At 43.8% G+C, this 25623-nt stretch overlaps 2 long non-coding RNA genes across 2 annotated transcripts; one reads left to right on the top strand and one right to left on the bottom strand.

Annotated features, from left to right (window-relative positions):
* The first annotated feature begins 17614 nt into the window (after window positions 1-17614).
* LOC146059695 (uncharacterized) lies at window positions 17615-24520 on the top strand. Its single transcript, XR_014470296.1, has 2 exons — window positions 17615-17706; window positions 20238-24520. It is a non-coding gene; the product is annotated as an uncharacterized LOC146059695 (long non-coding RNA).
* On the bottom strand, window positions 18368-20073 carry LOC146059694 (uncharacterized). Its single transcript, XR_014470295.1, has 2 exons — window positions 19827-20073; window positions 18368-19117 (listed from the first exon to the last, which is right to left on the bottom strand). It is a non-coding gene; the product is annotated as an uncharacterized LOC146059694 (long non-coding RNA).
* Window positions 24521-25623: the final 1103 nt, after the last annotated feature.

Below are 25623 nucleotides of genomic sequence, written 5' to 3'. Positions count from 1 at the left end.
TAAAGACCGTACAGAGAACATATATATGTCTTAATAGGCTTTTAAGTGTAAGCGATACACATATAATCTACTGCTCGTTCAATCAAACGAAAAATAACTACTCCTTATGCCTCAGTAATAAACTCATGTTCTTCTAACCACCCGTAGCTTTGACATTCATAAAAGTATAATATTATGCATTATATTAAAATAAATCATGCAAAAAATGCTTCCAAGTGCAAAAAGAAGCCACTTTGGAGGTCAATCAATATTTCACAATATGCTCATTATAAAGGCGCGATTGGCAGACCTTAAGAGTTTGGACTTCAAAAAGCAGCGGAAGAGCTAAGAAATAACAAACTGTAACTGAACTTTTTAAAAGAACGTCATCATTTAGATCACAACATGGAATCTAACACTACGTTTCCGCTATGATACTTCACATGAAATAGACTTTTTTGTACAGAGAAACATATTTTTTAAAACGCAATATAGAGGACCTGGAAAATCAGGAATAATCTCAGGATCCACATCATTGTTGAATCCGCCGATGATAGTAATTAGGCACATTTCAAAATAACTGACCCTGCTTTTGCCCATAAATGCACCCCCCAACAAAAACTCTTTTAGTGCAATTTTTTCCAAGAAGACAATTTCTTAACTTTGCTCTTCTTCTTAAATAAATTACTCAAAAACACATAGGTGCCAGTTTATCAACTCTTCAAACAAACGCCGAGATTTCCAAAGAGCAACCCTTCAATAACGTAGGACAATAAAATCTTTCTTTTGTCTCTAATAGACCCAATGAAAGTTTACAGTGCTGGGTTCTGTGATGTCACCATTATGACTTCATCCCCACTTTGAGGGCTAGGGGGATCTACATGAGCTGAAGGGATTAATAAATAGGCCTCTCAGTCATCAACTTTAATTTGTAGTAAAATGTGGGAACCATGGTATGTATGTGTACAGCAACTCCATCACACCAGGAAAGATCTTAAGCCTTTGAGTGTCAACATCTCTGAAAGAAAATATCCGCTAAAAATGCCAGCATCACTCACATTTGTTATATCAAGTCAAATAAAAAATATTGTGTAAAAAAAAAAGAATATATTTCCTGGTACTCTTTACCTAGAAAGGCGCCCATCGCGACCATCGCGACCATCGAATGCACTTAAAATCGGGTGCGACGCGATGCCCGCGATTTCCCATAGGGACCAATGTTAAAAATGAGATTGGACCAGATTTTAGTGTTCAATGCCTCAATGCCCGCGATTTTTACATAGGAAACAATGTTAAATGGGCCACAGAGCCCTAATAGTCACCGTGAACTCTGAAATGGCCCCCACAATTGTTAACGCCACCCCACGATCAACGTGAACCCGAAGCGTGGCGAGCGCAGCGAGCCCGCGAGGGGCGGCGGTACGCGTCCTCCGACTTTTTCATGCCCTACTATCCACGTCGGCGTGGAGTTGAGAATAGAATAGTGTGGCGAGCGCAGCGAGCCACCGAGGCCCGAAGCGTGGCGAGCGCAGCGAGCCCCGCGAGGGGACGTGGATACCTTCACAGTTATACGCGTCCCCTCGCGGGCTTCACAGGTGTCCGTGGCGAAAAGCCTGTGAAGGCTTCACAGGTGTCCGTGGCGCGGGCTTCACAGGTGTCCGTGGCGAAAAGCCTGTGAAGCGGACCTGTGAAGGTATCCGCGTCCCCTCGCGGGGCTCGCTGCGCTCGCCACGCTTCGGGCTCGGTGGCTCGCTGCGCTCGCCACACTATTCTATTCTCAACTCCACGCCGACGTGGATAGTAGGGCATGAAAAGGTCGGAGGACGCGTACCGCCGCCCCTCGCGGGCTCGCTGCGCTCGCCACGCTTCGGGTTCACGTTGATCGTGGGGTGGCGTTAACAATTGTGGGGGCCATTTCAGAGTTCACGGTGACTATTAGGGCTCTGTGGCCCATTTAACATTGTTTCCTATGGCCAAATCGCGGGCATTGAGGCATTTAACATTAAAATCGCGGTCAATCACCGTTTTTAACATTGATCCCTATGGGAAAATCGCGGTCATCGCGGGCACCCGTTTTTAATGTACCCGCGATTTACCCGCGATGCCCGCGATTTTTTACCCCCGACGCCCGCGATTCCAATCGCGGGCGCCCTTCTAGGTAAAGAGTACCTATTTCCTATATGAGGTAAACATTACAGGTCATTATGATGAATAAAAATGTTTGCTTGAAATGTACGTAATGATGGTGATGCACATTATCTAAATGTTTAAACAATTTATTTTGATGTCACAGACGTATATGCATGTAGGTTTGATGCTTCAATGTACACCATCTTTTGGTGAAAACTAAAAATTACATAATATAAAAAAAAAATGTTTGCTTGTCAATTTTCAAACCTATTTTTAAAAATCCACTTGGCACTCAATCAGTTAAACATTACACAACACAACACAGGAGGTACTTCCTGATCTGTAAAGACTAAAGGTCTATACACACTGGGTGTTTTTGGAAAATCATTGGGCTGAAAAATGCTCAATGCATACACACTGGTTACTCTAACCCAAGGTTGCCTACCTGACCCTCTCCTTCAGGGAGAAAATGCTCTGTTCCTGGACTTCCCTGGTAATGTAGGATTGCCATCGCCTGTGGGGAGCTGGGTAATTGACCATATGGCGGTTATGTCTCGCAATAGCCGTATATTTTATTCTTTTCTATATGTACTAAATAATTGAAAAATACAATAAAATTGTTTATCAGAGTTCCGGCTCCGCCCCCGAATGCCGCGGTAGTGGGAAAGGGGAGCTCCGACACCAGGGCACTCCACGCCGCATGTAACGCGGCTAATAGCCCGTCAATTACCCGCCCGCCACCTACTAACCTTGGGTAAAGCCCCCCGCTGTATGAAGCGCTACATCAGCGCGATGCCCAGCACCTCCAGCCGCCCGAAACGGGAGAGAGAGAGGCCTGCGCCGATTTCCAAGATGGCGCCGGACGCCGGACCTAAGAAAGCTTCCCCAGCTTCACCTGCCTCTGCCTCCAAAACCTCCTCTGCATCCAGCAACCCAGGCTCCCCACAAGCGGACACTGATGCCCAGCACAGTGAGTACTGTCCCCCTGAAACACCTCTGCCACCACTGACTGCCCCAGTTACTTATGGGGACATGGTGACAGCCATAAGGGCAGCCATTGGACCCCTCTTAAAGGAACAGACTGCTGACATTAATCGCCAGATTGCCCAACTACAGCAGAGGGCACAAATTACTGAGCAGACAGTGGGGGCAAACTTTGCAGATATTGCAGAACTAAAAGACACAGTACAAAGTGCTCATAAAGAAATATTATACCTGCACAATAAAGTGCAGGATTTGGAGAATCGCTCCCGCAGATGTAACCTGCGCATTGTGGGATTACCAGAGGTCGTACATGGGCAAGCACTTTTTGACTTTATCAGGGTGACACTACCAGAACTGCTGCAAATTTCAGATAGATGCGAAGACCTTGTGATAGAAAGGGCACACAGGCTGGGGTCCACTCGGCCACAAGATGGCGCCAAACCACGTGCAGTAATTTTCAAACCTCTGAATTTCTTGCACAAAGAATTAATATGGTCAGCATCCAGGAAACAGAGGGACATTCAGTGGCAGGACCATAAAATCCTGATTTTTCAAGACTTCTCCGCTGAACTATCTAAGGCCCGAAGAGATTTTGCACCTACGTGTGCGAAACTAATAAGGGATGGTGTAAAGTTTGCCATGCTATATCCAGCAAGATTACGTGTCTTTCAGGGCAACTCCTTCAAAGACTTCAGTTCACATTTAGACGCTGAAGCTTATCTGCAAGAACGGGAAGAATCATCTAGACCAGCCCACTCCTGGGCAGATGACCCCTCATGATCACCTCCAACAACAAGCTTATAGAAACCAGAGCTGCCTGAAGGGTGATACCCTATACATAATTTGATATGCAAGTTCTTCCTCATTGACCCACCCCCCACAAGAACGCTTTGGAGAACTGTTTTCCCTTGATCCGGGAGAATCCAGAAGCAAGTTTTCACCAAGTCTCATACCCCTATATACCCTTCTCCAACTCCTACTCCCTACCCTAAGTTGCCGGTTTTTGAAACTTCCAAATTCAAATACCCCCCCCACCCCCTTCCCCCTTAGATCTACCTACAAATAAGATGGGACTACTCAAAGCTGTAGAATACATGGAGAACTCTTTGGTCGTGCCCACCTGGTCTCTCGGGTAACCAGTCCCTAATGTTCCCACTGATATGACCAAATGTTTTCCCTGTCTTTCTTCCCCAACTCCCCCAACACCCTCTACCCCCCCCCCACCCTCCCTCTCTCCCGACTTCACCTACAGAAGTCCCCCTTCCCATTTTTTACGCCTGTGGCGGGCGTGATATTCACTTAGTTAAGTTAATTTTAATTGATGTTGGCTGTTGCTGTAGCCATTGTTACCATTTACATAATAATAATAATAATTAAGGTTGTGTGCGTGGAGCCGGTGCTCTGGTGGAGGCACCTCTCCGGATTTCTCCTCTCTCTGACCCGAGCTACCAGTGATACGTTATGGTTGCTGGGTCCTGGTTTCCGGAAGTCAATATGCTACTGAATTTCCTCCCCCTCCTTCTTTTTATCTTTTCCTACCCTACCCATCCTCACAAACTCCTCCCTTGCAGTTATAAGATCTTCAAAATATTTGTATATCTTGCTGATGATGTTTTTACTATATACCGCTTTGTCCCGCTCCCTTCCAATACGTGCCCATGTCCACTTTGACGGTGGGTAGCTGGAATGTGGGCGGGATAAACTCCCCTCAAAAGAGAAAGCGTATCCTAATGTACCTTAATAAATTGCATGTCGATATTATGTGCCTGCAGGAAACCCACCTCACACAGCCTGAAACGGCCAAGCTCCGGATGCTCAACTGGCAGGTCCTAGCGTCAGCTTCCCTAAACTCCAAATCCAGAGGAGTTGTGATTCTTGCGAAGAAACAAACACCGCTCACGGCCGAACCCTTGCTTTCAGATCCGAACGGTAGATATACCCTATGCCGCATCACCATAGCCCAGACTCAGTATGTAATTTTAAACGCATACGCTCCCAACACCTACTCCAGACAATTTTTCTTAGATATCATTCACATTCTCACCCCATACCTCCACTTACCCATCATACTATGTGGCGATCTAAACCTTATCTCCGACCCAGACTTAGACAAACAAATACCGACCTACAGATCACTACCCAGACTGGGGGTTCCGGCACTGGCGGCTAGAATGCAACTGATGGACGTGTGGAGAGTATTCCACCCCACAGAGAAAGAATACACATGCCTCTCCGCCTCCGCCGGAACCCTATCACGAATAGACTATATACTCCTCTCAGCCTCCCTGTTCCCAGCACTCATCACTTCCTTCATTGAACCTATTGCCCTGTCCGACCATGCAGTAACATGGCTTAAAATCCGGTTATCCCCTGAAAAAAGATCGATCATCACCTGGAGATGCCCCTCTCACCTCTCGACTTCCCCCTCCCTACAGAAAACTGCACAGGCAACATGGGATGACTATGCATCCCATAACCACCCTACCGCTCTGGCCAATCCTTCCCTATATTGGCAGGCCTCCAAAGCCACAGTGAGGGGTGCAATAATTTCCCAAACCTCCTTCCAGAAGAGATCCATTGCACAGGAATTTGCCCAGGCCCAAACCGTATTATCTGCCAAATACATAATCTACAAAAATTCACCGTCACCAGCCACCAAATTAGAATACCAACAAGCTAAATCTACCTTTGAAGGCTTATTCATCAAATCGGAATCTCTCCACACCTTTGCCTCTAATGCCCGCTTTTATAAATTTGGGAATAAGTCAAGCAAGCTCCTCTCGAACCTGCTCAAGGGACATCACGCCCCATCTGTGGTGCATCCTTTGAAACGCACTGACGGGACTATAACCACCTCCAACTCTCAAATTGCCCAAGAATTATCCTCCTTCTACACCAACCTTTATGCTGCCCCCCAACCAGATACAGACCAAGCTAGACAATTCTGGGAAGGTCTGTCTATCCCCCAACTATCTCCCGAAGATGCAAAAACCCTATCCGATCCAATCACATTTGAAGAAGTTCAGAAAACTATAGCAGGCCTACATCTGGGGAAAGCCCCTGGACCTGATGGGTTCACCCCAGAATACTATAAATTAATGGCCCCCAAAATATCATCTACCCTAGTAAATATGTATAACCAAATTATGCAGACCAATGTGGTTCCATCCCATTTTAACTTAGCGACTATCAAAGTCCTTCCAAAAGAGGGACGCGATCTATCCGACCCGGGGTCGTATAGACCTATATCCTTACTGGATATAGACTACAAAATTTTAACTAAGATCCTGGCCGAGAGACTTAAAACACTATTGCCCTCCCTAGTCCACCCAGACCAGACCGGCTTTGTCTCGGGTCGGAACCCAGTGACAAATATTAGAAAGGTACTATCAGCCCTCCACATCTCCCAGGGGGCCAGGTCGGACGCCTCGATGGCGGTCCTCTCTTTGGATGCAGAAAAGGCGTTCGACATGGTCCTCTGGGACCACTTATTCGACACCCTCAGAAAATTCTCCTTTCCGAACACATTCATTAACTTAATACGCTCTCTATATAGCAATTCCTCTTCCCGAATCATGTGCAATGGATCTCTTTCGGACCCCTTCCCCATATCTCGAGGGACAAGGCAGGGCTGCCCCCTGTCACCCCTCCTTTTCGCCCTGGCCCTTGAACCCCTGGCCACCGCCCTGCGTCAAACCACAACCTTTGGGGGAATCCAGGTGGGGAAGGTTGACCTCCGTGTCTCACTGTTTGCTGACGACATGCTTTTGTTTCTCACTTCCCCGATACACTCCCTACCTGTGGCCCTCAAGCTAATCCAGAGCTTTAGCTCATTCTCGGGCTATAAAATAAACATAACAAAATCAGAACTCATGATGCTAAAAGGCCCCCCTCCGCTCTTCCCGGCCGGTTCAGACCTCCAATCTATAAAATCACAAACGTCCCAGATAAAGTATCTGGGTATTCAAATCCCAAATCGATTAGATAAACTGTATTCCAGCAACTTCGACCCTCTGCTATCCTCTATGGCTAACTCCCTGGAAGCTTGGGCGAACTTACCACTGTCCCTGCTGGGAAGAGCGGAGGTAATTAAATCTATGATCATCCCTAAACTACTCTATATTCTCCAGATGCTCCCTATGAAAATATCCAATGCGGATGTCAAGAAACTTAACTCCAAGATCTCCAAATTCCTTTGGAACGGGAAAAAGGCCAAAATAGCACTGCATAAACTCCACCTCCCTAAAGCTATGGGAGGTCTTAATATTCCTGACCTAAATCTATATTCCAAATCCTTACTGTGCAGATTTGCAATGGGCTGGTTGACCGAACTAGGGACCTATTCAGACTATGACCTAGACTGTGCTATCCTTGCCCCGTACTCCCCAAGTGCCCTACTCCACACCCCAAAAACCAAACTCCCCAAACACATAGCACAAAACAGACTCTTCATTGAGATCCATGCGGCATGGTGGTCGGTATCAAAAACACTGGGTTACGCACCCCAGATATCTCCCTGGCTGTCCATATGGGGCAACCCCTTACTACCCCCTAGTGTAGACTGTGCAGGCTTCAGACGCCTATTTCACAAGAGACTAAAACGCATCTCCCAGGTCTTTGACCCGGGAGGACGCCTTTATACTATTCCTGAATTACAGCAGAAATATAATTTACCCCATGCATCATTCTTCCCTCTTGTCCAACTGAGTCACTACACCCGTTCCTTACCGCCACTCAACCTCAATGAGCCTGCCACGTTGATGATATCCGGAGCTTTGGCCAAGTTTCAACAGGGTAAGTTTAAGTCAAAAATATTATATGATCCCATAGCAGCGCTCCCAGGAGTCAAGCACCAGAAACAGGTCACTGAGTCATGGTCAAGAGACCTGACAAGTTTACAGGATCCCAACGCATTATTTAAATATCATCTCAAAACATTAAAAATTCTAAAATCATCAGTGTTACAGGAGGTCCATGTGAAGTGCCTCCATAAAGCATATATATCCCAACACCAGCGTAGCTTCTTTGTCCCAGATGAAGACGGCAAATGCTTGAAATGCCACTCCCCTAAGGCCTCATTGGTCCACAACTTTTGGTCCTGCAGGCACATAATGAGATTCTGGAATAAAATTGTGACATATATCAGACTCCACTTCCACTTCCAAGCAACCCTTGATCCACTACCCCTATTATTTGCCAACTTCGATTCCTGGCCCATTCCCCCTCCAGCCTCTAAGCTGGCCCCAACCCTTACCCTCATTGTTACAGTGGCAAAGAAAATTATACTTAATGCATGGATAAAACCCCACCTGCCCACGATTCTAGAAGTGGAGTCCCTCCTCTTAAAGTACCTTTACTATGATAGATATGATCTTCTGAAACACCCCTCCCCCTCCTCAACCAGGAAGTTTTGCTCCACATGGGGCCCTTTCATAAACAGTCGTCCGCCTTCACAGAAAACTGAGATTTGCACACTTCTTGAACTTTCAGAAAATTCATTGTAACTGTATATCAAAGACGTATTGAAAATTGATGATTGAGGTAACTGCACCCTCCCCCCCCTCCCCCCCCTCCCCCCCCCTCCTCTTCTAACCCCCCCCCCCCCTCTCGTCTTTTTACTTCTTTCTGTTCCACCATTCAGACAAAGAAAAATAGAGAAAAACGTAGGATAAGGAATGTTATTGGTTTATTTCATGTTCAATGGGATGTACGACAGGTGCCACCATTTCACATTAATGACCCAGTTGAACTGGGACTATATTAACACCTGTTGAACAAATGTGTTTAAATGTTTTTGATTGTAAACTCATTTCTGTCCTCAATAAACATATTTGAAAAAAAAAAAAAAAATGTTTATCAAAAAAAAAAAGAAAAAAGAAAGGTGTTTCACCACAGGTGATGGCAATCATACATTACCAGGGTCAGGTAGGCAACCCTGCTCTAACCCCGCCCTGCGAATGGTTACCCGGCGCCACCGATTTGCATGCCAAATTCGGTCGCAAGAATTGCAGGTGGATGTTTTGCATGAACATCCATTCGCATGCCAGTGGGAACCTCCCCCATGATGTAGAAAGCGCATGCATATGTAAGGGTGGTCCAGACCACTCGAACATATGAGCGAAGAAATGCAGGGAATTGGGCGGGCAGCTGACATCCGGTTATGTCAGCTGTCCCCCCCCCGCTCGTGCGTCACGACCTCATTAGCATGTGTACGCCCAGCGTTTACATGGGAACGCCCATGAAACGCTGGGCGTTCACATATGCTAATGGCTCAGGCCAGCACCCCACGTCCCTCTCCACGAACAGATTTTGCACACGAGTTCACACGTTTCCAGCGTATGCACATGCGCAGAAATGCTGCAGTGCATATGCAAAACATCGGTCCCGGTGCGAATTCACGCCCGACCAAATCAATCAGAATAAGGGCCACTGAGCGTTTTACGCCCTTTTTAGCGATTTTCCCAGGGGTAGACGACTTCCCATAGCAGGATGCTATGGAAAAACAGACCACTACAAGCAGATGAGCGGCCGGGCCAGTGATAATGTGGGCACACTCAGCAGCACTCACCGCTCACCGCTGCCCCGTACACACTGGGCGACTTTCGAGCTGAAAGCAGCTCAGACGAGTAAGCTGAGCTGCTTTCAGCTCAAAGTCCCCCAGTGTATATGGGCTTTTAGAATATTTAATAGTTTATATTTTGTAATAAGGGGGTTTATTCTAGTTCACTCTTTCTGGCAAAATCCTTCTTAGATGGACAAAACCATGTGCACTGCAGGGGGGCAGATGTAACATGTGCAGAGAGAATTAGATTTGGGTGATGTATTTTGTTTCTGTGCAGGGAAAATACTGACTGCATGATTTTACACTTCAATATAGATCTCACTTTGAAGAAAAACCCCACCCAAATCTAATTCTCTCTGCACAAGTAACACCTGCCCCACCCGCAGTGCACATGGTTTTGTCCATCTAAGAAGGATTTTGTCAGAAAGAATGGACTAGAATAACCCTTAAGATACTAATTCCCTTAGGAATTAACTGTTAAATATTCTAGTTCCCTTAGGATGGGTCATTGGACACCACATTCTTATACAGTCATTATTTTATTATGTTCCATTTTAGTTTCATACATGTTTACATGGCATTTGTACATAACCTGTTGCTGCTCTACATAGAAAATGAATAAAAGAAAAAAAGTTATGTATAAAAAAAATGGCAAATAGGAAGTATTATACTGCAAGTAAAACATTTGTAAATTTAGTTTTGCCTTAATAAAGTATAAATGTATTACAAAATATGTTTTGAAAGTATTTCATGTATTATGTACTATGACCAGCTGGGGTCACTCTTGTTATATACTGTATGCCAGTGGTTCCCAAACTGTGTGCCGTGGCTCCCTGGGGTGCCTCGAGACACATGCAGGGGTGCCGCGGCTTGGTGGTCCAGGACCAACTCAAATTATTAATGGTTAATTATTTATGAGCAAGACCAGTGCTGGTGGCTGGCAATCATAGAATGTGTACAAACAGAAGCAAATCCTGCCCTTTACCACATAACTGCCGCTAAGAATCGCATATAAACCCAATCTAATTCATTTTTTTTGGACCTAGGGGTGCCGTGAAAAAAATTCTCAATTCTCTAGGGTGCCCTGAATCAAAAAAGATTGGGAACCTCTGCTGTATGCTACAGTATAAAACAATTGAAGAGCAACATACCAAAACATAGCTAATAATAACTGTACAAATTTGATTGACACAGTGCTAAATTATATTTTATTTTTCTTATGAAAATATTTCATATGAAAATAATCTCTTTAAAAGTTTTATCAGAGTAAAACATGTCATTATATATAGCTATAGCTATATGCTATTGTATGCTAATTAAAACACTTTGGCCTTCTGGACGAGAGTTCTTAACATGATGCATCCTACTGTATATAATAAAAGGATACTCTACAGGGGGAAATTCAAGTGTTTTGCCCATCGGCAGCCACTAGAGGCACCTAGCAGTGTAATTTGTGTTTCTCCATTCCATTACGCACAGCAACCGGCACTCACATTACTGTTATGTTTTTGATGGGCTGGTAACTAGCTTTATATAAACATGGCAGCATGTAGTGAGTAACTTTTGAACTATTTAAATGTCCACCTACTGTACCTGTACCTGTAGTATAAGAAGTTCTAATAAATAAATACAAAAGTCTGTGGATCCCAAAAATAACCAGAACTAGAGCTTTCACCTTAGGAATTGCTAACCCAGGGGGAAACAATATTGGGTAACCAACACTAGGCTTTTGTCTTGCTGGACTATTGGAACAATGAGGGGGTGTATGCAGTGTTGAAGGTCCCCCCCCCCCCCTTTTTTTTTTTTGCATCAAGGCACCCTAGATTATCAGAATATTTGTCACGGCACCCCTACGTGCAAAGTTTGCTACTGAGAATTTCAGAAAACCATATTAAATTAAAGATGTTGTGCTTATATGTCATCCTTAGGTCCAGTTATGTAGATTCACTTCTGTTTATCCATATATTTTAAAACTGGAAGCCACAAGCACTGATTTTGTCTAATACATTGACCATAAATAATTTGAATCGGTTCTGGACCACCATACCAAGGCACCCCTGCAAGTGCTCCGAGGCACCCTAGGGAGCCTAGGCGCACAGTTTGGGAACCCCTAAACTAGATTCTGACTGAGGAGCAACACGGCCCTCTCCGCTAAGTTCATGTGACACAGCATCAGTAGGAAAGTTTTGCCCACACAGCTGCTAAATAACCTACACAGCAGTTGTACATTTCAATTGCTGCAGGGTGGTGGTACTGTAGGTCTCTATGAAATCTGGGCATGAAAAGAAAATATTTCATTGAACAAAGCATTTTAGGGATACATTTCTATATTAAAATAATCCTGATTTACTTATTTATTTGCTACAGCGATGTGTGCATTTGTGAACTGATAACACCAGACCAGGCATGTGCAAAATGACCAAGACTGGTTGTGAAGCAATGAGTACTCTTAATATAGTATCGGGATTTCGGCATTCCGTATGTCATGATGCCAACTAAATCCCCATCGCATCATTTTTATGGTCATTTATTATAAAATATTATTGTAAAAATAAGACATGAAAATTATGAAAATATAAAAATATAATTGGTGGGTGTGTAATAAATATTTACTACCTGCAGGGCCGGCGCCACCACTAGGCAAGGTTAGGCATTTGCCTAGGGCGCCGGCCACTGGAGGGCGGTAGTGAGCTGCAGGAGGAAGAAGAAGCAGCAGCAGCAGGAAGCTACGCTACCGCAGTGGAGAGGAACTTTGAAATAGAAGCTGCAGCCAGCGTAGCAGCTATTAGGTGAGTCTCATCCTCCCCCGTCTGAGTCCGCCCGCCCACCCATGTACCTTGGTCCTTGCTGCCGCCTGCCGCTGACAGTGTCAGTCCCACTCCACTCCTCATCCCTGGCTGCCGCCCGCCGCCCAGTCATCAGCTCCAGCAGCAGGCGGCAAACGTCGGAGGCGGGCGGCGGCCGCCCCAGCCCCCGCCGGCAAGTGTCAGCCTCAATTCGAGCCTGGACACACAATGTTTGGCTTCCCTAATTGTAGATCTCCGGAGGGTGGCGGAGCCGCCGCCCGCCCCCCTCCCCCACCCGCCCAGCTAAGCTGTAACAGTCAGTGCTGGCTGCCTGTAATGAATTAATAATAAATTAAATAATCACTGTCTGTCTGTAGACAGTAGGCAGCTGCTGGTGTGGGGGACTAGCTGGGCAGTGGGTACACAGCTAGTCCTCAGGTGGGTGCATGATTATACTGTACTGGGCAGTGGGCACACAGCTAGTCCCCCAGGTGGGTGCATGATTATACTGTATAATCATGCACCCACCTGGGGGACTAGCTGTGTGCCCACTGCCCAGTACAGTATAATCATGCACCTACCTGGGGGACTAGCTGTGTGCCCAATGCCCAGTATAGTATAATCATGCACCCACCCTGCACATAGAAATGAATGGACAGCCAGTGATTGGCTGAGAGCTCTCTGACTGAGAGCTCTCAGCCAATCACTGATTGTCCATACATTTCTATGTGCGCCCGCTGCTACCCGGCTTCCCCTACGCCAGTGGCGTAACTCCCAATGCGGCAGACCCCACGGTGGCTTGGAGCCAGCACTGCGGGATATGCAGGGAGCGAATTATATCATCCTCTCTGTTATTATTACACCCCTTTAGGCTAATTATATCAACCTTTCTGTTATGCGATCCCAGTTTGCTCAGTGGCAGGGGAAGTGTTGTGGTGTAAGTTGTTTTTTTTTGGGGGGGGGGGGGGGGCGGTATCCTTTAGGTTTGCCTAGGGCGCCTAGGTGCCTTGCACCGGCCCTGACTACCTGCTATCCAAGCTGCTCACACTGCTGTTCGCAATGGGGCAGATGTATTAAGCTTTAACAAGAGATAAATGCAAGGGTGATAAAGAGAGATAAACGCCCAGCCAATCACCTGCTAACTGCCATGTTACAGGCTCTGTTTGAAAAAAAGTCAGTAAGGAGGTGATTGGCTGGACGTTTATCTCTCTTTATCACCCTTGCGTTTATCTCTTGTTAAGGCTTAATACATCTGCACCAATAACACTAAAGCCACTATACCAGCTCAGCAGAATGTTAGCAGAAAAAAATAATGTCAGCAACCGCATATGCCACTAGTGAATGTCTCCTTGTCACGCCACTCTACCCCATGGAATGGTCACTATACCATCCCTCAGGGTCCACACACTTATCTACTGGAATGTTATTTGCTGCTGTTAACATCCCTGCAATCTACATGATACTTAAGTGCTCAGAAAACATTGGCCACACAAATGAACAGGAGCTGAAAAATTGATTATTAAAGCGCATTCTGGCCTTGGTCAAGTTCGTCTAAAGTAACAATCATAGAGCATTTTTTTGTTTTGTAAAAAAAGTTTTAATACGGTAGGCGTTTGGGTCATGGAGCATTGTGGGGAGGCGGAGTGGGAGGGAGAAAACAAAAAAAATAATCTAGTAGGACAAAAACAAAAGTTTTATCCTGTCCGGATGATTTGTCATTTGATCTTGTTGTGGCTTGTTATCACCGCCAATGCAGTAACTCACATGAAATATCTGCCATTGTCCCAAGTCCTTCAATGAACAAAACAACCCAAATGTGGCACAATTTGTGAGTGAACATCAAACATGTTGATGCTAATTGTAAACATAGCTGTTACAGAAGTCCAGCTACAAAAACTTCCGAACATGTGGCAGCCTTGTAGCATAGGCCCTCGGCAGCTTTTCCCGGCAGATAAGTATACCTCTACGCCACCGCAGCTTATCTACAGTACACAGGAGAGCGGAGGTCACTTGCCTTACTTAAGGTATTTATGTGGGCAGTGCCAAGCAGCAGTATCTTGTGCCAAGTTGCCTATCATCAGGGAAGGACAGAGACATTTTTCTTTTGCAAAGAACCGGCTAACAGTCTGTGTAGTAAACTCCTTGCCAGAAACGACTGGTAATTTGTGTAAATTAAAAAACTATTGCTGAGCTGTGTATTTGAAGTTCTGTAAGAACTCAGCTGATGCAATCGATAAGCTATGAATCTGCAAACATGAAAGGGAACAGCTGCCGATCTGCTATTAATTAGCCCTATTTCAACTCAGTGTATTTAGGTTTGTGGCCAGCTTCTCTCAGGAAAGTGTAGTACAAGGTCGCTGGTGGAATCTGGCTCTTTTTTTTGCAGCGCTTTTTCGAATGACAGATAAAGCGTAAGCAGAGCAGTGGACCTCCCTTTCTCTGTACATAACTGGTCCTGCCAAGCACGGGCGTTTTAACAGAGGAGGGGGCTGTGTGCAGACTCTAGGTGGGCCCCTCCTCTCCACAGTTCCTTAGACTTTGGCTTTTTCGAAAGAGTTTACAGTCCAATGCACAGGTGTAGGTTTCCGGAAACATGGTTTCCACCATGTTCCGGAGAATAATTTCACTAATTTTGGCGTTGATTTTGATGCAAATGTAGCACCAGACGGGGGACTCCAGAAAGGTATTAAAACATGGGTCCCATGGTATTAGCATATTTTCACACAGCTGCTGTAACTTTTGCACCTACCTCTGAATCAAGCCTACAGTATGTGAGCTATGCCAATGATTGTGTGGTACCCTGGGAGTTAGTGTGGGCACAGATATCTTCAGTCTAGAATGAATAATGCCTTGTAGTAGAGACAACAGCTCCAGGGGATCTTCCTTTTCCCCCTTTGGCAATGAATACACAAGCTTGTCCTTTTCAGGCTGCAGCAGAGCGCCACTATACGCAAAGTAAAATGACTTAATATGAAAAAAGACGTGCAATTCAATACAAATGAAACAATTCTGGTATATACCAATTGTTAGCAATAGCTCTCATTGGGCCTTATTCTAGTTCACTCTTTCTGACAAAATCCTTCTTAGATGGACAAAACCATGTGCACTGCAGGGGGGCAGATGTAACATGTGCAGAGAGAATTAGATTTGGGTGGGGTTTTACTTCAAAGTGAGATCCTATATTGCAGTGAAAAAATAAAGCAGCCAGTATTTACCCTGCACAGAAACAAAATAACTCACCCAAATCTAATTATCTCTACACATTTTACATCTGCCCCCTGCAGTGCACATGATTTTGTCCATCTAAGAAGGATTTTGTCAGAAAGAGTGAACTAGAATAAGGCCCATTGTGATGAAACAGACATCTCTATCCTAACTACTGCATGGACTATAGAAAATACAGTCTCTTAGTTACTTCAACACATTGTATTCTAAACACTGAAATTACTTTCTCAATAGCACGCAAAATGGAATAGCAGATATCACTCAGGAAACTAGCAAAATCCCATACTCATCACTTACTTACGGGCATTTGTAATAGGGCCAAGTTTGCTGTAGGTGTTGGGATTCCAGCCGATCTCAGACATTTTTTGAAAATTGCAATAATTTACCAGATTGGAAGGCATCCAGGAGTTCCGGCAAATTCGGAACCTATAACATATGCCCCCTTTTGTTTGAATACTCTCTTGCTAGGTAGTCACTGTCCTATTATATGCATGTATTTGTAATCCACAATAGGTAGTTAGAGAAAATAAAAGTTTTAGCTCTCCAGTCATAAGACACAGGGTGACATTCTATGGGATGAGATTTCTGTCTTTTGGCGTTAATTAGTAAACAAAATGGCGACATTGCATTTTTCCGTCAAAACGCCTATTTAATAGGATGCGCTAAGGGACTGAAATCGCATATTATGTGCGTTAACGCATGCGGACCAAAAGTGCGTGATAAATTCGCAATTGTATCGCATCCAGATGTTTTCGTACAGAAAAGTATACAAATCGCTTATTTAATGCAAAGCGTTTTCGCAAATCGCACTTTTTAGGTGTCTAATAATCGCACTTATTTCAGACCAGGTTCTGTTTGGCGATTTGGCCCAGAACTCACTTTGGTCAAGTGCACACATGGTTAATTTCAGCACAGGTGCCCTCATTTTCACTCAGAAACACCCCTACATAAACCCCAACATCATTAAGGACACCTGTGAGGGTTTGAGACATGGAGATTTTGCAGACGGTTTTGCAGTTGCTTATTTGTGATGTGGCCCATTTGGAGGAGCTGCGCAGGAGGGAGGAAGCTGCGCGCCAGATCCAGGTAGCCCCCCGACTACTGCGTACCCCACGTATGTATCATGCTCGCCTGTACCTGGACTCCCTCTCGGATCAACAGGTTGTGGGGATGTTTAGGCTGAACCGCATTAACCTGTTGGACTTATATGAGCAGGTGAGAGATGATTTGGACCCTTTTGGGGGAGGCAACTATGCAGTGTCTGGGCTGCACAAATTAATGTGTGCCCTCTACTATTTGGCCACAGGCTCCACTCAGTCTGTGACCTCATGGTCCTTGGGGGTATCACAGGCCACTTTCTCTTTGCCTTTTGATGTAATTGAATCTCTTCTTGACATTTCTGACCAGGCGCTTGTGCTGATGATAGAGACCCCCCTGGGGTCTGCATATTTATATGGGTAATAGATAAAGCACATATGAGCTAATAAATTTCACAATAAGTTAAACAATGTGATTTGTAAGCTGACATTTGGCTTTTGCAGCGTTTGCTGAAACATAAGAAGTTACACCTAGGTTTGAGGAAGTATTGTATGTATAGACAGTGGTCAAACTGTCTGTGGGTGACCACAGGAGTCAGCTAGAAAGAGATTTCTGCCTATGTAAGGCATAAGTTATTTACAGACAAACAGCATTAGGGGGCAGGAATATGGGAGGTCTAGGGTAATCCAGTTTACTGGAAGTCCACTCCTTTGTTACAAAATGGAAGTGCACGTCTGCTACGCAAATCATGTTTGAACCAATATTCTGGTTGAAGCCCAACCCTATTGAGGAGGGTCATAATGAATATGTATGAATTTCCTGTAAGACCTACCCCTGAAGGGAGGTCCATGATTTTGGTTACTGTGTACAAATATGTGTCCGTGCAAATAAACGATAGAATACTTGCAATTATGATCCAACTGTCTGATATCTTATTTCTTGTATTCTCCTGATCAGATCAGTAAAGGTAAGGTAAACCAGAGGTGACTGAATATATCGAAGGTAATTATTTCACGTTATTATATGGGGGCTGCAAAGTCTGGGATGGCAAGCAAAGGGGAGATATCTAATGGTCTCAGTTCTATGCTAGATATCGCAGGGAGACTCTGACACAACCCCGGGTAAGCAAACAGAAGATTGGTTGCTTTACGATCACTGTTGCTTAGTCAGACCCTCTCTGTGCATCAGTCTAGCCACGTTTATATGGAACAAATTATACATTTATGTCACCCTTTTTACGCCATTTTTAGTAACCCGAAATATTCAGATCACACACATTTAACAATGCATTGTATTTTGAAATAGTTTTTTGTGGCAGTAGAAATGTTTCTTATACTGTTCTGTCTAAGGTAAATATTAAGGTGAATAAGGTTCAGTGTCATCTAAAATTTCATGCTAAATTGTGCTGTGTGTACACAGTGTTATAATTGAACCAATTAGGACACAGCTCTTATGGAATAGTGGTCTCTATGACCTATGTCACTACGTGGAACTTGTGTAAAGTGTAGAAATAGTATAGTCCTATGTTATAAGATAAAAGATTATTATAGAGAATCACAATTGCGGTAGCAAGACCAACAGATTTTAAAACTACAGTTAATGTACAAAATGATGTGATCAGACAAACTATCCTAGTATTGAGTTGTCATATTTGAAACAGAGGTTTTTGAAATTAATATTATGAGGTTTTTTTTAATAGTGACTAAAGAAAGGAGACTTGCAAATTCACATTGTCACATTGTTCCATGTCATACCTTGTTCAGATTGTAAATGTACAAACGGCTAGCATTAAAGATCCAGTATAAATTCAGTTAACTGTTCAGGTCACTAATGAAAACAAAGTAATAGAATTTGTTATTATGGTTGGTTGCCATTTAGAGACAGAATTTGTGAAAAAGGTTGTAGGTCGCGTTTATTCTTGGTGTTTAAATGCATTCAAAATAGCAGCACTCTCACAGGTACTATTGGTCAATGTCTCATTCATAGAGATAGATTGAGATGGTGGAAGGGGTTTGTTGATTTTCATACAGCAGCCTTAGACAGATCCATAACAAATCCGAAGCCAGTAATACACAGTTATACTTCCTTGCACAACATCACATCCTGCCTCGCCGCAAGTGGATAAGGCCACACTCATTGGATTTGATCAGTCCATTGGAGAGGGAGCAGGGGCTTGAATGGAGCGTTCCGATTGTCAGGTTGTTGCAGATAAAGAAAGGAAGGGGAGCCAGGTTATACACGGTTATTGGTTACAGGATTATTTGGGTATTTGAGACTTACAGTATCACAAGTATATGTACTTACAGCATTGTGATAAATGAACCCACCAGAGCACAATATTACTCAGTGTAGCGCAATCAGAACTCATACCACATACAAAAGACAGAGATGTATTTCACAGTCCAGATGCTTCCTGTGACACAAAATAAAAAAAAAGGGGGAACTAATTCCAAGACCTGAATGAAATGCTTAATATTGTTAAGTCCTCTAGAATTTAGTTATAATAAGCTATTGTTATGTGTATGTATATGTATATATATGTGTATGTGTAGATTTTTGTTGAATAGATTCAGAGCAAATTGTCAGAAGCAGACCAATGTTTTCAAGGCACCCCTAGGCCAAATGTTTCTTATTCAGAAAATATATAAAATTATGTACATTGTGTTTATGTGTCACAGTTATCTGGTGAGGGACAGGATTTGTTCCTGTTTGTCTACATATATTATAATTAGCAGCCACCAGCACAGTTTTGCCTGTTACATTGCACATAACTAATATTAATTGATCCTGGTCCACCAACCCAAGGCACCCCTGCAAGTGTCCTAAGGCACCCCAGGGTGCCTAGGCACACAGTTTGAGAATCACGGCTTTATGCCCTGAATTAAATTAGTTCATATGTAATTGTAAGTGTAATTACAGATTTTTTAAAGATTTAGAGGAAGTTGGAAAAAAAAAAAATATATATATATAAAAGAGGAAATATGTATATGTATTAGAACAAAGCAACCGTATAAAATGTTGTTCAACTTCAATACAGACCTTATAGTTGATCATCAAATAAACCCAAAAGGTAATGTTTTAGCACAGATAGATATTCAAGGAAAAAGAACATCTTGACTAACCTCGTGGGAAGGTATGAAGACGCAGTACTCCATGTTGATCTTCACACAGGGCAGAAACTACAGTCTCTTAGTAATACAATTATGTGTAATGTCTGTGTGTGAAATAGAAGTAGCAAAAAATGTTCAAAATGAGGAAGTACATTGAGGGGTACTTGGGTGGGCGGACAGACACTCCTACTCCAGAAGAGTAAGCCAACCCCTTAACCTATCAATGATAAATGAACGCCCATACAAAGTATAATTCCTCACATCACTAACATGTTGTGTTAACCTGTTAGGAGCTGATATTCTGCAATTTATGCAAGCATCAAAGACAGGCATGAAATAAAAGCCAAATAGTATAAAAAAAAAAACTATATGCCAGAAATAGAAGTTGCTGTGTTTGTGTTCATTTGGTTTTTTTTCCTGCAGACTTTGCTGATACCATGCTGCCCGATTTGGAAAGAAAAAAAATGAATATTGGATGTCAGCATACAACTGCAATGTCCACTCACCACAGAACAAACAGCAGCCAGCAGCCATCAGCAAATAAGTCCAAGCCTTCCTGTGGTCTGGTGTCCTTGTGCAGTGCAGATCTCCACAGCAATACACCTGTTCTGTCCAGAAATATGATGTCACCGGTTCTGGTGAAGTTCAATACAGACTGGTACAAGAGAAGTCATTGAAAGACTGCTAATAAACTGTCCCATTGTGCCTAAAATCGACACACCTTGCTGGATCAGATCCCACCATCAGGGGCCTGGTTTACGGTGAATGATTGGCCAATGCACTCTGCTCTATGCTTACCATCAAAGACTCACAAGAACTGTTAGCAAACAATACTGTTATTAACTGCATATCACTGGCTTGGAGACCCCTCTACACAGAAGACACCCAGCTTGCGATGATGACCTCCTGTTAACCACAACAACTCAAGCCAAAATGCCATAAGGAAACAGTGTCCCTGTTTCTGGAAGAGCAAGACTGCAGGGCATCGAAAGACAAATTACAGCCCTGCAAACACAAAGTCATATTCGTGGGCCACTGCATTTCTCAAGGCATCAGATACCTGACAGAAGAGAGGAATAAGCTCATACTGCAAGCCAAGGTACCAAAGACTTAAACAAATAAGGTCACTCCTACGCCTGGTTGGCTATTGCAGGGACTGGATCCCTCTTGCATCCGTTTATATGCAAACCTTGTACGATGCTACAAAGAAGTCCATGCCCATCAGATGAAGAAATGTCTCAAGTGATTCAGCAACTAAAGGCAGCCATAGCTTCTTCACTGGCTCTAGGCTTTACAGACTATTCAAAATCCTTTTTCCTCTACTGTCATAAGGAAAAGGAACACGCACTGGGAGTCCTTACGCAGCTACATGGGACAAGACCTCTTGCTCACTACTCCAGCAAGCCTGAAAATATTATCCAAGAAGCACCTGCAGCTGTATTAAAAGACATTGTTCTCAATCATGAACTGACTATACAAGTACCACATGTGGTAACTGAAATTCTGCAATAAGCCAGAACTAAGCACCTATCAGCAGCCAGACTCACCAAGTATGAAGTTCCATATTGAGTGCAACCAATGCGACAATAAAGAGATGCATCTTAACCCGCCAACAATTCTCGTGTGAACATCAAATGTTCAAAATGAGGGAGAATATTGGAACAAGCACCTTCTACAAGCACACCTTTATCTACAGCAGCCCAGAGAATGGAAGTAGATTCGGAAGAAGGTGGAGGTGAGAAGCGAATATTCATGTCATAAATTTTTCCCATGATTGACTTGCTTTGATGAAACAAGAGACTCAGACATTCCCATACGTCCATGACACCCCCATACCCAATGCTCATTATGAACTGTATGTTGATGGGTCCAGATATTATGAAGATGGCACACCCTACACTGACTATGATGTCACCACAGAGATTGAGGTGGTGATTTCTAGAGCCTTACCAGTACAGATGTCAGCATAAGCAGCAGAACTTGTGGCCCTCACTAAAGCATTGAAACATGCGAAGAACACAACAGCAAACCTTTATACAGATTCCAGATACAGCTGGGGAGTGACGATGGGCTACGGCTAATCTAGAAAAGCAGAGACTTTTAAAACAGTTACAAGAAAACAGATACAGCACGCTGACCTCATAAAAAAACTTTTCCAAGCATTGATGAAGTCATACAAAGTAACTATCATAAAGATACAAGCACACACAGGGAACCAGACCAAGGAAAGCAATCTAGCAGATGCTGAAGCAAAGCAAGCTGCAATGACAAGTCCACAGAAAGAAAGAAGCAGTTACAGTACCAAAGAGCACAGAACTGCAGTATATGCCTGAACTACAAGTCCAAACTGACTACTCCAACATCTGCAAAGCTCAAAAGCTGAAAGTTAAGTTCAACGATGCAGTTTACTAAAATGTTATTAAGGCCCAAACCTGATAAGGGTCTGAGGCTGTATTTTGTGCCTAGCAGCTACGATAAGTGACAGTAATATGGTTTATGGTAATGATAATGAAGATACCTGATTACGTTTCTGAGAAGCCTCAGACATGGGCTGACTCAAATAGTACAGGCCCATTACCAAGTAGCAAAAATTAAAATTAAGAGATTGCTGGGTCTGTTCACTTTCCCCTTTTAAGTCAAGATCCATGCATTACCACAGAAAAGGACCTTGGTATGTTTCTGAGTGCTGAAACTCTAAATCAAATGGTCTTTCGGGTCCAAACACTCCTCCCACATGGGGTACCAGAAAAGGAAACAAATTATACCCAACAATAGTGATATACTGTTTAAATGATAATTATTATCATTTAAAAGGAATATTGTCAGAAAATAGCGCATAGGGAGGGACAGTGAAGTCACCATAGACACTCCGGATCCTGAGTATGAGGTCCAAATTCACTGTCCAAATGTATTATTATTATGCATAAGAAAAGACAAATAGGATGGTCTACAAAGAATTGCAGACAAAAATTGCATGGGTGGTTAAACAAAACAGGCCCTGATAAGTTCTCCTTCCCTTTGGATGGAATCCACTGCGCTGGTCCCCTTCTGGCCAACCGGTTTCGATAGACTAGCTATCTTTTTCAAGGCATGGGATCCAAGCGTTGGATAGGAGTCCCATTAACTACTATAGAGTTGATAAATATTAGCATCACTGGGTATTTTTGTAACTCCTCACTAGCTAATAGACTAGGTAGACATTCTGATAAGCAGAATGACCAAAAAGGATTATTTTTATGTCAGTGCCACAGATCAAAATTATTTGTAAATACTTAGATTTGTACCGTGCAGCTAAAAAAACAGATATGTGTTTGGCTGTACCAAGAGCATGTTATAATTACCAGTCTGATGTAAATTGAAGATACTATAGAGCAGCGGTTCTAAAAAGTGGGTCCCGACTTTCTCAGCATGGGGTCATAACTCCCTATTGATGCCCAACAGGCTGATTATTTTTCTAATCTCAGTCAGTGATTCAGGGAGTCTGGAACATCTGTTGAATTGTCTGTTATTCTAGACTCCTCCAATCACTCTGTGCCTCCACAAATGCTGCCATGCATGTGCTGTCTGCTGACTACACATGTGATGTTATGACCTTCTGCAGTAACTTGCTGGGGTCCAGTCATTATTTCTATTTCCTGATGGGATCCCAGAGAATGATAGTTTAAGGAGCCCTGTTATAGAGGAACACAGCTAGAGTCAAGGATTTGAAGAAGCAGATTATTAAAGGGAATTCAGGATGGTTAATTTAGTTTAATCCAGCAACATGAATTACAGGAATTATGGGACATATAGTAGGTATAGAGATGTTTGCTTTAAATATTATAGAAATATTGTTACTTGCTTACAGTATGTCACTTTCAATATACTCATGTGTATGTTCTCTGTTTGCCAGAAGAAATGCAAATCAACAATGACCAGATCGGTTTGGGAAACTCATGAATGGTGGAGCACAGAAAGCAGAGAATCAGTCTGGCCTGATGGATGTGAGAGAAATATCCACTATCACTATTAAGTTAGACTGTTTCTTCTGCAGTTAGGAAGATTTTTACTGTATGATGTTCTAACCTATTCTGAGTATTCCTGGTCTAGGTAGTCCAGCTAAAACCATGTATGCAATATGCAGTTTGCGAATGAACATGACATCATGTTTAATTATTGTACAAAATGAGGGAATGATAGAGACCCCCCTGGGGTCTGCATATTTATATGGGTAATAGATAAAGCACATATGAGCTAATAAATTTCACAATAAGTTAAACAATGTGATTTGTAAGCTGACATTTGGCTTTTGCAGCGTTTGCTGAAACATAAGAAGTTACACCTAGGTTTGAGGAAGTATTGTATGTATAGACAGTGGTCAAACTGTCTGTGGGTGACCACAGGAGTCAGCTAGAAAGAGATTTCTGCCTATGTAAGGCATAAGTTATTTACAGACAAACAGCATTAGGGGGCAGGAATATGGGAGGTCTAGGGTAATCCAGTTTACTGGAAGTCCACTCCTTTGTTACAAAATGGAAGTGCACGTCTGCTACGCAAATCATGTTTGAACCAATATTCTGGTTGAAGCCCAACCCTATTGAGGAGGGTCATAATGAATATGTATGAATTTCCTGTAAGACCTACCCCTGAAGGGAGGTCCATGATTTTGGTTACTGTGTACAAATATGTGTCCGTGCAAATAAACGATAGAATACTTGCAATTATGATCCAACTGTCTGGTATCTTATTTCTTGTATTCTCCTGATCAGATCAGTAAAGGTAAGGTAAACCAGAGGTGACTGAATATATCGAAGGTAATTATTTCACGTTATTACTGACTTACAGCATTCACCGCCTGGGTGATGTCCTTCCGCATAGCCCTTTTCCGCTGTGCAGTGGTCTTGTGGTGAGTTTTCCCAAGTAACCGGTTAAACACAGGCATGATAGCCCGGACAAGCGCAGCATTTTCCTCGTAGGAAAATCTGACCTTTCGGCCACTTTTTGTGCGGCCAGCTTCTACCTCCTCCTCCTCCTCCTCATTTTCTACTCCAGCCATGTACCCCTACTCCTCCATGCCAGTGTCTTCCTCCTCCACACCTCCATCTTCCTCCACCTCTGACATGTGGACCTCCTGCAGCTGCTGTGGGGTATGGTCAAGGTCTTGGCTATAGGATGGGGATGCCAGCGGATCCTCCACCTCCTCCTGCTGGGGCTGGACGGCCAGGGCCTGGTCTGGGGCTGGCCTTGCTGTGGCCATGCTGCCTGCCACACTGCTGGCTCTCCCACTTGGCTGGCTGCTGCCACTTCTCCCTCTGCCACTTCTCCCTCTGCCACTGCTCCCTCTGCCACTGCTCCCTCTGCCACTGCTCCCTCTGCCACTCCTCACTATGCCACTGCTCCCTCTGCCACCAACACCTCTTCCTCTGCTCACACTGCCACTGCTCCTCTCCATGCTCCTTACTTCCTATCAAAGAGTGAAATGGCGCCAGTGCCCCTTTATATAGGGGGTGTGATGCATAATGGAGGGGACAGGGGTGGGCCAATAGGTTGGGGGGTTCTTAGTCATGCGGAGACAGTTTTGTACATCGCACTCCGGTTGGTCCAAAACTCGCACATGACCGGCGTAATAAATCACACTTTTTTGTGACTTAAATTCGCACCACTTCACCGCAAATCGCACCCATTAAATATGCGATTTATTACCAAAAAATGCATTTTTAAAAAGGGCTAATAGCGGCGATGTGGTGCGATATAAAAACATGCGCATTTATCTCACTCCATAGAATGTCACCCACAATGATTAACCTAGGTCTGGGGGTTCTAAAATGTT

This window comes from Crinia signifera, chromosome 2, assembly GCF_055691185.1.
Source record: "Crinia signifera chromosome 2, ASM5569118v1, whole genome shotgun sequence".
NCBI lineage: Eukaryota > Metazoa > Chordata > Amphibia > Anura > Myobatrachidae > Crinia > Crinia signifera.
The sequence above is the reverse complement of the archived record's forward strand: the minus strand, read 5'-3'. Positions and strand labels throughout refer to the sequence as shown.